Genomic DNA, 12893 nt, shown 5'->3' with positions numbered 1-12893 from the left:
CTTAAACTTTTCCTTTGGCTGGTGGTTTGTGAATCAGATGTGATTCTTTTCCCAAGTTCTCCTCCAATCAAAACCCCTTGGGGAATCTTCAAAAAAGACCTAACCTTTGGCATAAACTGCCCATTGAGCCACTAGTTCAGCAAGTATTTCTCAAGCACTTACTATATGCTAGGGGTGGGGTCAGGGGGGTGAGGCAGGAACAAAATGGACTCTGTCCATGAGGAGCTCTGTCTAGCCAGGACAAGCAAAGGACTTCGGCCACCCAAGTCCTGGTTACGTCTATTACAGAATACCGCTGCAGAGGTTTGGTTGTTACCTTACATTGATGATATGAGAGTTAAAATTTAAGAAAAACCTTGAACAGTCACTACCCATAATCTCACTGCCTTAGCACAATGATTTCCATTTGCCTTTGCTTCTGGTCCACCGTAACCTAATTACTGGATAATATTTTCCCACCACTTATCTTTTTATATATTCCCACCTAGTCTTCATAATTCGCTTTTCCAAAAGGCTACATGCTATTCTACCCTGGTTCCTGTGCCAGAATTACAAACAAATCCCCTATTTTTGGAGTTTCACCTGGTTTTTTTGGAGTTGTGAAAACCAGCGCAGTGTTTCCTGACCTAACGATGGCTGTGGAGCACCTACTCCATCCAGGTCCTGTGCTAAGAGCACCAGGGGCCCAGGGGGCTACGGGCTAACCTCAGTTCTCACAGAGATCAAGGTTCCATTGGCCCTTAAAGTCCCAAGGCATACTAGCAAACCATTTCAGGAAAATGAAAGGACACCTTGGAAGACAAAAAGTGAATCACACTAAAAACCCCCGGCAAAAGGGACTCAGGTCTGAGGGGCCCAGAAGAATTCTACATTTTCAGAATGACTGAAGTGAAGTGTCAGAGGAAGTCCCAGCTCCAACTTTCAGTCACCAACAAAGCTGAAACTGCCTCCACACAAAGTTGTATTTCTAAATGGCAATTCTTCTGATTTCATTGGCGACTAAAGGAAAACCCCCTTTATTTCGGAATGTACTCCCTAACCCTATTTACCAGCCAGGAAATCCCAAACTTCCCTCAGAGTTCCTAAAGAAAGTACCACCAAGCTCTCCTCATAATAGGGGAACCTCCAAGTCAGTAGGTCCCAGGTCCTGACACACTCTCCACCTGTCAGCCTTCCCAGTCTTGGGTCCAGCTCTGTCTTTCTCAGATTGTTCCCAGACCTTCAGTCTGGGTATTTCTGGGCCAATGTGACTGAAGTCTAAAATTCAAGGATCTGCTTGGTGATTTTTTTTTTTAATGGACCTTCTTGTGTCTCAAACCAAACCAGCCCCCAGGAGAATCACTAGTCTATGCCCAGAAAAGCTGGAAAGTTTGGACTTCTAGCCACTCACCTCTCTCTGGCTCTTGTCCCTGTCCGAGCTGTACTCCCGAGGACCAGGGCTGAGCAGGAGGTTGGGTTTCTTGACACCTGGCAAAGTCAGACAGGGAAAGCTTGAATCTTCTACATACAATAGGACCATCTTCAGGTCAGCTGACAGCCTGGTCCAACAGAGGCTGCTTGTCACACACGTGCAGCCAGCTAGGAGATCATTCCAGAGGGGCAGGGCAGTCAGGCATGAGGCAATGAGAATCCAAGGTCCTCAGTCCTTTTTGGGAGAGGGTTAACTTCTTATATTTGTGAGTAGGTAAAAAGAGCACTGGAATGAAATGGAGGAAATGGTGTCATTTCTCAATCCATTGATCTATTTATTCATTCCTCATTCATTCACTCACTCACTCAATCATTCAATAGATAGTTTGGGGGCATCTGCTATGAACCTGGCACTGCTATTTTCTAGGAGAATGGTAACATGACACCTCAAGGAGTTCAGTTATAATTTTCTCAAAAGAGTCCATGACCCTTAAAGTGTTCTTAGCATCTAAGGCCATTGTAGAAACCCCTTAAGATATTGGTGAACCTTTTCTCAGAAAAAGAACTGTAACCATAAGATTATTCACATAATTCTAAGGGTTTTAATGAAGCTCCCAGAGTTAGAACTCCCAATCTGATGACTGCTACCTAGGACCTTCCCCCAATTCTCCTGGACATATTGTTTCCCCACTGTAGGCCTCAGTTTCCCCACCTGTAACACGAATTCTTGAGACTCCCTTGGCCAGATGGTCCCTGATACACTCTCAGATCTCAGAGATCAGTAATTTCAGAAGCTTCCCTCATCCCCAGTTTTTAGAGAGCTGGCCAGCTGAAATGAGATTAGGAGAAGGAAAGCAGATAGGACCTTGGAAGGGTTCTTTTTTGTATTTGTTCAGTCCTTAATTATCTTATTTAACTTCACAATAACACTTAGATTTAAGTAAGGCAGAATTATATTCATTTACAGAGGAAATTCAATCTCAAAGAAGTTACACAATCCACCCAGGATGTCACAGGTAGTTATAGGACAGAGGGTGGAGGTCACAAAGCATTCTCCTTCCTAGAGACAGAGGTAAAGAATGCTGGGTCCCAGCCAAAGGTACAACCGTTCATCCCCTAGAGCAAAGGTTGTCTGGATAGTGCAGTGATAAACCCCTCTGGAAAGCTTACAGGCTGTGCTGACACCCAAAAGCCACCTCTTCAATCCGAGGAATACCCCAGGAGATGAAGGTCATCAAATTCCTCTGCATTCAACAGATAATTTTTAAGGAAGACTCCAGGAATGGCAGGTAAACAAGCCAGAGGAAGTCTCTGACCTCACGGGCTTCCTTTCTGAGGGAGCAGACAGACCACTCACATATAAAACATGCAAGATCATTTTAGGTAGTCATAAAGCAAGAAAATAAAACTAGTAATGGAATAATCAGAGGCGGGGGCTACTTTACACAGGGTTCACAGAAGAGGTGAAGTTTGAGATTAGGATGACAAGAACTAGCCAGCCAGGAAGATGGGGGAAAGTCTTTCCAGGCAGAGAGAACCACAAGGGAAGAGGTCCTGAGGTGGGAAAGAGCTTGGCAAAGCACTGGGGGGTGGGGGGAGCCTTTGGGGTCTGAGAGGCAGGGGGCTTACACCATGTGGAACCTTGTAGGCTAGAAGGAATTAGAAGCCACTGGAAGGTTTTGCAGAGAGGAAAGAACAGAGACTTTAAGATCTTAGGGGGTCCCCCCTCCCCTTACCTCTTTGACCTCATTGCTTCCCTCCCTCCCCCCAGCCACAATGACATCCTTGCTTTTCTACAAACAGGACCACTCCAGGCCACTCTTCCCTTGAACCCTTTGTACTGGCTGTTCCTTCTGCCTAGAACACTTTTCCCTCAGATATCAGCATGGCTTGCCCCCTCACTTGTCAATCTTTGCTCAAATGATACCCTCTCAATGATGTCTTCCTCACCTCCAAATTTAAAATTGCAACTCCTCAGCACAAAACTCACTACCTCCCTCCTCTGCTTTATCTCCAGAGTACTTACCATTTTCTAATATATCAAGCAATTTGCATATTCATTTGTTTGCTGTCTGGCTCTGCTGGAATGTCAGCTCCCTGAGGGCAGGGATTTCTGTGTGTTTTGTTCGCTGCTGATCCCCAATACCTGGAACAGTGCACTTCCCTAACAGGTGTTCAGTAAATATTTGTGGAATGAATGAAGCACTTAAGAGGCAACTGCAGTAGTTCAGACACAAGACAATGGTGGCTTGTAAAAGGATGGTGGCAGAGAAGGTGGAGGCGAAGGGCAGAGAGAATTCTGGAATATTAAGCTGGGTAAATCTAGAGCTGGCTTGTCCCAAGCCCACATTCTCTCTTCACTATCTCCCACATATTAAGCATCCGGATCCACAAACACTAGAATCCCAGTCTCATGCCTGCACTTTTCCTCCCCCTTCTTGACTTTCTAACTTTAGCACCATCACCTGAACTAGAGTGGAGGCTAAAAATAAAAAATAAAAAAGACCCTCATTTTTGAGACTTTGCCCAGATCCCCAAATTCCCTACAAAATATGAATAAGTTGCCAACCTAAATTTAGGCAGAACTTTTGAATTGTTTTCACTTCCATTCTGTTTTTTTTTTTGAGATATAATTCACATGCCATCATATTCACCCTTTTAAAGTGTACAATTCAGTGTTTTTTTAGTCTATTCATAACCATCATCACTAGTGTCTAATGCCAGAATATTTGCGTCACTCCAAAGAGAAACCCTGTACCCATTAGTTGTCACTACTGCCGGGGCTCAGGGCAGCCTGTCCAAAGGTAACCCACAGTGGCGTATTGATTATCTAGAATTAAAACCACTTGAGAAGCAGCAGGGGCGGAGGAGCTCTCTGACTCTCCTCTGCCTCCCTAAATGCAGGAAATAACTCTCCATCTGGTAGGTGCCCTCCTGAGGCGAAAAAGCCTGTATAAACAAACCTTGTAATCCCTTTACTAACTTACTACCCAAGCCCAAACCTTGCTTCGATCCCTTTCTAATGAGTACCAACTTTCTTTGTCCTGTCCAATCCTCACAAGTTTATTGTTCCTTTGCATAAAAAAGTATAAAAAGGTGCCCAGTTGGATCATTTTTTTGAGCCTCATCTTATGATTGGAATATCATATTGTAATTATCCTGTAATCACGTAATAAATTGTTTTTTTTTTCTCCTGTTAACCTAGTCTTGTGTCAAGTTTATTATTTTAAAATTAGTCCAGCTGTAAGAACTAAAGAAGGGCAGAGGAGGGGAATTCACCCCCTTCCCAACACTGCCTATTCTCCCCTCCATCCAGCCTCTGGCAACAACTAATCTACTTTCTGCCTCTAGGGACTTGTCTATTCTGGATATGTCATGTAAATGGGACATGGGACAATATGTAGTCTTTGTGACTGGCTTCTTCACTTAGCATAATGTTTTTGAGGTTTACTCATGTTGTAGCATGTATCAATACTTTATTCCTTTTGGTGCCCAATGATATTCCATTGCATGGGTATACCTCATTGTCATTCAGGGACTCATGCGGAGTCTCTGGTCCTGCTCCCCACATAAGAACGCAGGATACGGTGAGGCCAAAAAGGAACACCCATGGAGCCATAGATAGGGGAGTCATACCACCATATTCTTGCTGGCGCCTGGGTTGGAGACACAGGAAGCAGGAGCCACACTGCTCATGTTGTGTCCGCAACCTGCCGTCCACTTCTCTCTGCTAACCAACCTCACCTGCTAGCTGCAATCCACTGTTGCCAGCTCAGCCACCATCTTCTTGCTAGCCCCCATTTGCTGCTAGCGTAGCCACAGCAGTTATATTAGTGGCTAATGGCTCACTGGTTACAGCTGACGGCCAACTAGCCACAGCTGATGGCCATCCAATCACAGTTGATGACCATTTACTACCTGAGTGAGCAACTTTCCACGTGAGGACGAGAGCCTGGAAACTACTCCTGGCTCTGTCCCCACACTCATTTTGTTTATCCATTTATCCGTTGATAGACATTTCAGTTGTTTCCATTTTTTGGTTATTATGGTAATGCTGCTATGAACATTCATGTACAAGTCTTTTTTGTGGACATATACTGTATTTTCAATTCTCTGGGATATATATATACCCAGGAGTAAAATGCTGGGTCATATAGTAACTCTATGTTGAACTTTGTGAGGAATTGCAAAACTGTTTTCTAAAATTTCACCTCTCTTATCATCCTCATTTTGCTGATGAGGAAACTGAGGTGAGGAGGAAGTGAGGTGATTTCCCAGCTATTGAATGGAGGACCTGGGGGACGGATGGGATGGGGCTTTCTCATGAAAAGGAATCCTCTGCTTTCCTCCAATGCGGTTTATCCATTTAAAAACCTGCTCAATGCCTTCGATGTGCCAGTCACAAATCTTCGTACTGGAATTACCTCTGAGAGTAAGACAGACATAAGCCTTGTCCTCTCAGAGACATACTTGTAGTCTAGTGGAAAAACAGACAGTAAGCAAATAATAACAATTTTGATAAGTGTAATGACAGTCTATGAGAGGGTATAGCTTAGCCTAGCCTGTCCTTTGTGTAGTAAGTAAGAGCTAGGGCTTGGAGCCAGCCTACCCAGGTTCAAATCCCTGCTCCCCATGTACTAGCTGGGAGATCAGCTGGACAAGCTCCCTAAGCCCCTAAATCTCTGTTCCTCCTGTGGAAAACAGGCAGAAGGATAGTACCTAATCTGAAGGATGTAAGGTGGATTCAATGCGTCAAAACCTGTGAAGTTCTTAAAACCTCACACTGGTAAACCCCAAATACCTTCTAGCTATTGAGGTAGCTGTTACTGTGTCTACACCTTACCCATCATTCAGGGGTGTGAATCCTCGTCCCTCCAACTTGCACTGTTTCCCACTGCATTCTCGCCCCATTGCCCCCTCCCCCACAGCTCTGGCCAAAATTAACCAGAACCCTCCCTGTGCTCTGTTCCTGCAGTTCTGCTCATTGGGCCTGATGCTCCAAATAGAATCCCTGAATGCCAAGCTCCTCGTACAGAGAAGGAAATGATTTTTATCTATTCATCTTTTCTCTTTAGCTAAATTGTAAGTTCCTTGAAGCCGGACTTTCTCACTCCTGTACTGCTAAAAAAATTTGGCGAGAAAAACAAGTGGAGACAAAGTCACAGAGTGGGTGGTAGAGCCGTAGAAGCACAAGCTCTGGAACCAGACAGACGTGGCTCTTAAGCCCGGCTCTGCCACCTAGAGCTGCCTGACTCCTCTGAGCCTCTTTTCTTATCTGTGATATGCAGGGAGGGGCAGCTGCCTCTCAGAGCGATGGTGGGATCTGCCTTGAACTGCAGAAGTCCCTTGCTCGTGCATGGTAGTCACCGATAGCCCATGGCTGCCACCGAGCCTCATCATGGCAGTGCTGCAGAGAAGCCAGAGCGCTGCCTGGGCAGCACGCCCAGCAGAGGCAGCCAAGTACAGGAAGTACACAAGGTCAAGAGGAAAAACGAGCTCTCGAAGATCTCCTCTGATCACTATTGTGCACATTGGGTCAAATGGAACAGAATTTGCTGTTTGGGCTTTGTTCTTCTCCTAACCTCATAGATGCTTCCTTTGCTATTTTTGTTAAATGCAAACAGGAACAGAAAATATTCATTTAACTGTAGTCAGTGAGTTATTAAGAAATACATATGAGCAGAGATTGTGTAATTCCCAAACTGCTGTGCTTCTCATCAGCCCACTAGTCCAAGAAATACTGTGACTCCTAAACTACACTCTGTCCCTAAATTTCCTGGATTGGCTTTAACATCTACTCAAGAGTAATGACAGAGGTTATTTAAAAATGCCTCATACGCATTCATGCCCTGCAAAGGTGATCACACATTATCAGCGTATGTCCCATGTTTAATCTTCAGAAGTTCTCAAGGAATCATAACACGTCTTTCTTTGAAAGCCATCTTTTCTTCAAGTGTGCTTCATGAAGAATGGGCTGCTTTATTTCAAAAACAGTCACAGAATTTTTCTATTGCAGTGAGCAAGAATCCAAAATTAAAAGTCATATACATATAATACGTGTTAAATGGCTTTCTAATTTTTTTCTGCTGCAATTCTGAGAGGCAGAAGCTAGGTGGGGAGGATTGTTGTGCCTGCAAGTCTCATCATGGGACCTGAGCTTCCTGGGGGTGTTGCAAAGAGGCCACGGGAGCTCCTGCTTTGTGTCCATTTTATATTCAGAGATGCTTATAACCCAGAAGAATTTTGCATAGAAGGAGCCCCCCCAAATATAATTCTAGACTCAGAAAAATCTGACTCATTTTGGCAGGGTTGGAGCTGAAATTTATCTTTACTTAGCAAACTCCTGAGATGGGGAGAATGAATTGTGCAAACAATATCAGGGGTTGGGGGTAATGGGGTTCTTAATGATTTAAGAAAACTTAAGGGAATACACTCTTCTAAGACCCCAGTTTAGTCAAGTGACCTGCTAATTATAAACCATTCTTATCTAGATTCCCTTTTTCAAATATTCTCTAAGACAGACTCTTCACTGATTATTCTGTATTTTGTCCCAAGTTGGTCAAATTTGACTGTGAAATCAAAAATAGTTTGAAGTCAGGAAAAGGGAGTTGGCTTCCCCTTTGGTGATGGCTAACATTGGGCAATACAAAAGAAAAGGAGAGAGAAAACAGAAGAGGAATGAGCTGATCCATGCGGAACTGATACTAAACAGACACCAGTCAGACCTTGGAAAGAACACTGGGGACAGAACTCGAATCCACGTACTCCTGTGGATACCACCGAGCCCTGCTCATACCCCAGGGCTTTGCTTCAGACCCTTCAGAGTAACAAATTTTCTGAATCAATAACCAGGACACACAACTGAGGGGAAATAGCATATCTGAAATGAACACTGAGTCAGAAAATCCAGGCTTCTGGGCATAGCTCTCTCGAACCCCAGCCTCAGAAACCTGCAGCCTAAATCACTCTTGAGCCCTTGGGGAGGGATTCAGATGTCTAGAGGCATATTCCCCACTGTTTCCTCCTTGTTTGTAGGTAGAATTAGTTGGAAGAGTGTGGGTGATCCTCTAGTTTTTTTTAGGAGGGTCCTTTTGTCACCAGCAGTCCCTCCACTATTGCCAAGAGGTGTTTAGAGGAGAGGAGTCTGTTCTGGGTTGCTCAGCTCATGCTGAGAAGACACCATTTCCAGGCAGCCCAGCATGAAAGTCTTTGGTCCACTTTCAGATTTCAGCATGGTGGACACGGTGGGGTCAGTGTAGTTTGGTTCTTGTTAAAAATCTTGAAAACTTTCTCTGTTTTAAGAGAGGGTCTTAGATACAGAAGAAGCTAGAAGGCTTTTTGTAACTACCCCAGGTTATGCCTCAGGGAGGAAACCTGTTGGTCTTTTGCTGTGGAACCAAGAATTCAAAGAGAGAGTGACGAGGAGGGAGAACTAGAAGCCTCGGCCACCTTGGGTCCATGTGGCGTCCTTTGTTTATTTCTACCAATTAGTTTGCCCAGTGGTGTGAGCCAGAGTGTGGCTACCCTTCCTCCCGTTCCTCCTTTCCAGTGAAGACAGTGAAGGGTGGGGAAAGGGCGGCAGACTAAGCCAGCTGGGACCTGAGGTCCTGGCCCTGCTGCTAGCAGCTGCGCAACGAATCATGGGGGATTCATTCCACATTCCTGCTCTATTTCTTTCTCCTCCTAACATGGGGTTTGCACCCTTTGGTTGAGAACTTTTGAAATGAGGTACAGTATTTAAACGATACACATGAATTCTCCTGGGGAGAAGGGTCTATGGCTTTCACTAGGATCTAAAAGAGTACCCCAACCCCAGGAGGATAAAAGGTCCTGTCTAAGGGCCCTGTTCTCTGACTCTGGAAAGCATGACAGTTATTTCCTGGGCTTTCCATTTGACAGGGTTTTATTCCCTCTGTGACCCACTGATCCCTCTCCAGGACTCCTGCTACCTACAACTACAATTCTTGTATATAACAACGCCTTGTTTTTGGCTCTTGAGTCAAGAGGTGAAGTTCACCATGGTGACACTGCCATGTGTCACCACCTGGTCACCAGTGTGCATGCCTTCCACAGTGCGTATGTTCACAGGGGTGGAGGTAGGGAATGGACCCAAGGACACTGTTGGGAGCTGGGCAGCTAACACTCCAGCCTCTTCTCCATCTAAGACCTTCCTCCTCAAGCAGAGACATGGTTCTGGATTTCAACAAGAACCAAACCATGGTGACCCAGACTGTTTGCTCTTGCTGACATCTGAAAGGAAAATAGGCCAAAGGCTTTTGCATCTAGGCTGCCTGGAAATGATGTCTCATCATGAGCTGAGCAGCCCAGGAAGTGAGCCCAGACTCCAATTCCCTGTGCCTCTGCTTTTCAGCTCCGCTAAACAGCCGTGGGCCCGCTGAGCAACCCACCAACAGCCCAGGAATAGGTGTGAGAGTGTGGAAGCGTCATTTATAGTTAACCCATTTGTTTCTGATTTGCTCTAAGACCTATACCTTCCCCAACTCCAAACTTTTATTTGGTTTTAATCTCTTCCTACTCTGAGTTTTTACTCTGATTCCCTGGACAGGCTACGAGCTCCCTAAGTGGGGGGACTATGTCTAGGTCAGGCTTGGATGCCCATGTGTCCACCGCATTGAAGAAGGGCTCTAAAGGAGTACCGCTGGGAATCCATGGGTCTCCGTTTTATTTCCTCCACCTGATGTACTAATAATAGAGGCAGGACAAAATGGTGAAAAGGCAGCAATGAGCCAACATTGGCATGCTGGCAACCAGCCCAGGCTCGGGGAACTGTCGCTCTCCTCCAGTCCAAATTCGTTTCCTCACTATCTGGGTTGCCCCCTCCCCAGGTGGCTGACAGGGAAGAAAGGAAAGCCCCAGCTGGGCACCCACAGGAGGGCTGACCCTACACTGCCAATGGGGGGCAAAGGGGCACTTTTACTAAGAGATTGGAAACAGGGTGAGAGAGCTGGTGGTGCCCACCCCAAGAGGGAGATCAGGCAGCCCTAACAATGAATCATATGACCTTTGCTTGAAGGCCACACAGGACGAGAGAGCAAGCCTCTTCTGAAGGTGAGTCTTTGCTTGGTCAGGGGCCCCTTTGGCCATCTGGGGAAACCTAGGGACCCCTTCTCAGAATACTGTTGTAAAATACATATACGTACATAGAATTTCAACAGAAACAATCATGTGGAATACCAGGAATCAAAATATTTTAGAAATAGTAATATAGTGATATACGTGATCCTTCACAAATGCATTAAATAACAAAATCTAGGAGCAAGTCTAATACCTTTATTTTGAAGTAGGAATGAACTTAAATGATGTCTCAAGATACCCACAACAATCATAAAGTGATATGAAAATATCTGTGATTTCTATGGGTGACAAAGTCACAGGCACTGCTGTGGTTTGACACCCACATTCATAATACAAGGAAATGCTCAATTGCAGTTGGAGGTTAGTGAAAATTAAGGTGTAATCTATTCCCACTCAAGTTCACAGACACCCTTGAATTTTTTTGTGGAGATGCGGGGTTAAGAATCCTTAACCTCCCACAATACTGGGACAATAGTAGGACTTGTAGGGCAGTGGCTCTCAAACTGGCTACCACAAGTCTCACCTCATATGGTGACACTCAGCCCCACCTCTGACCACCTGAATTGGAATCCCTGAGGATGGGGCTCTGGCATCCAGTGTTGTTTGTTTGTTTTCTAATTTCCCAGGGGATTTGAGATTCTACCGTCAAAGCAGAATGAAGAGCCACCAACTAGAGGAACAGAATCAAGGGGAGTTCAAATATGTGGTGATGGAAGGAGAACTGACTCTGGGTGGTGAACACACAATGGAATTTATAGATGATGTAATACAGAATTGTACACCTGAAATCTATGTAATTTCACTAACAATTGTCACCCCAATAAATTAAAAAAAAAAATCAAAAAAAAAAAAAAAAAATCAAGGGGAGTGAACTCCACTGTGTTAGAGGCCCAGGCACAAGAGTAAGTCTGAACTCTGCTCCTGAGCCTGGAACCTGGGCACTGCTGCCCTCCCATCAAGCCGTCGCCCACTGGGTGCTGGCCCCAGGCCAGCCTCGTACTGGGCATAGAGAACACCATGGAGGCAGGCCATGCTCGACCCGTGCTTCTCCTGGCCTTAGGCTGGTGATGCTTTCTTGGGTTGGGCCCTCCTTCCGAGCTGTCACACCCTGCTCACTTGTACCCACTCTCTCTTCTGAGTCCCACATCATGGACCATCCACAGCCTTTCCCCACCTGCCTTTCCCACAGGTGCCTGCCTTGAAGAACTCCAGGGGCACCACTCACATTGTGTTCTGTGAAAATGGTGCCCCCTGGAGTTGTGCAAGGAGGGGAACTGCCCATCCCCAATGAGAAAGCAAACTCCTTGAGGGCAGCTCTGCATCCAGCTCTGCTCCCCGCTGCTTTTCTGCTTCTGGCACTGGGTCTGGCACACTCTAGAAGTAGTCTCAAGAATTCCTTGCTGTTCTCTGCTTCTCAGTTCCCATGTAAAGAAAGGCACAGAATCTACTTAAGATTCTTCCTCATAACCCATTCACTTGTTTATTCATTTTAATCACACAAATATTTGAGTACCTACTCAATATTCCAGGCACTGTTCTAACTGCTCGAGCTATATCAATAAAAAAAGGTACAAATCTTTGCCCTTATGGAGTTTACAGTTTAGCAGGATGGGGTGGGGTTTGGGGATACACTAAGTGATACCTCACGCTTAAAGAAATTATACAGTGTGCTAGGGGGAAATAAACAAAGAGAACAGGCAGTTGGAAGTGACAAGCACTCTTTTGAAGTAACACAGTCAGAGGCACTCACTCGGGAAGGTGACATCTGAGTGAAAACTCGAAGGAGGTGAAGGAGCGAGCCAGGTGGAGAGCCTACCCATGTAGGAGGATGGGGCTACTCACCCGCTTCCAGAGGAAAGTAGAAGCCAGCCTCAAACCCTGGAGAGACACAGTAGAAAACTCAGGTCTACCCCCGGGGGTAAAAAGGAAGAAATGGAGGAATGAATTTTAGGACCTTGATCTTGAAGAACAAGTAGCAAAGAAAAGATCAAATTCAGTTCATATTGTCTGGAAAAGTGAATATGACAATGGCATTTGATCCCTCCAGCGAGTAGCAGGGATACCCAGCCTCTACCCCAGCCAAACAATGGGGGAGGTGGGGCTGGAGGAAGTGAAACTCTTGAGCCAGAAGCTTTGGAAGGCCCCTCCACACTGCCACTCCACCCAGGCCCAGCAGCTCGGGACTGGTGGGGCCAGAAGCCCTGCCCCCAGATACTTCTGCCACTCACTGTCACCTCAGTTCAGTTCTCAAATGTTGCTTCAGAGTGGTCTTCCCTGCCCATCTTATCGTATAAAAAATTAGCTCACCACCTCTACCACCCTACCCTGTTCCTCTCTATCCCGTACCCTGCTTTCCACAACCTGACATCATACTATATACCAATGTA

The 12893-nt window shown here is 45.6% G+C and overlaps 1 protein-coding gene across 1 annotated transcript in view; it reads right to left on the bottom strand.

Annotated features, from left to right (window-relative positions):
* The window catches only part of SRGN (serglycin), a 41333-nt gene extending 28790 nt beyond the window's left edge, over positions 1 to 12543 (bottom strand). Inside the window, exons 1-2 of the mRNA XM_019731913.2 lie at positions 12349 to 12543; positions 1391 to 1696 (exon numbers count right to left, since the gene is read on the bottom strand). The gene's annotated coding sequence lies outside the window, so the exon portion shown is untranslated. The remainder of the gene's footprint in view (positions 1 to 1390; positions 1697 to 12348) is intronic.
* Between the last annotated feature and the right edge of the window lie 350 nt (positions 12544 to 12893).

This window comes from Rhinolophus sinicus, linkage group LG07 (assembly GCF_036562045.2).
Source record: "Rhinolophus sinicus isolate RSC01 linkage group LG07, ASM3656204v1, whole genome shotgun sequence".
Classification (NCBI taxonomy): Eukaryota; Metazoa; Chordata; class Mammalia; order Chiroptera; family Rhinolophidae; genus Rhinolophus; species Rhinolophus sinicus.
The sequence above is the reverse complement of the archived record's forward strand: the minus strand, read 5'-3'. Positions and strand labels throughout refer to the sequence as shown.